The sequence below is a fragment of the Haliaeetus leucocephalus genome, unplaced genomic scaffold, assembly GCF_000737465.1.
Source record: "Haliaeetus leucocephalus isolate CR32 unplaced genomic scaffold, Haliaeetus_leucocephalus-4.0 Scaffold173, whole genome shotgun sequence".
Classification (NCBI taxonomy): domain Eukaryota; kingdom Metazoa; phylum Chordata; class Aves; order Accipitriformes; family Accipitridae; genus Haliaeetus; species Haliaeetus leucocephalus.
The window spans coordinates 4,011,646-4,012,062 of record NW_010972609.1 but is presented as its reverse complement, the minus strand read 5'-3'; positions in this window follow the sequence as shown (position 1 = coordinate 4,012,062).

Below are 417 nucleotides of genomic sequence, written 5' to 3'. Positions count from 1 at the left end.
TGTGGGATATTTGGAAAACAACGGACATATAGTGAACAATCCAGGCACAATGGAACTGATTATTCCGTGAGCCAGAGGCCTCTGCAGGCAGCAGGCCTCAAGGACGTAGGGAAGATTAACTGTTGCTACAAGTTTGATGAAGCGAGCACGAAAAGCTGAACAAAGTTGGGCCTACGTGATTGAAAGCAGGACACAAGACAAGATGCAGGCGGAGGGAACCATTCGCGTGATCAGAAGACCTTATCCAATCAAACTATTGCTTTAGGTGCGTGAACAGCACATGTTAACCAATCAACAGATGGCTTACGCATGAGCAGGAACTAAAATACTTATATAAACCAAGCTATTTGGGCAATAAAGTGGCATCTGCTTGATCATATTGATTGTGTGCAGTGTCTGTGACTTCCGCGTCGACAG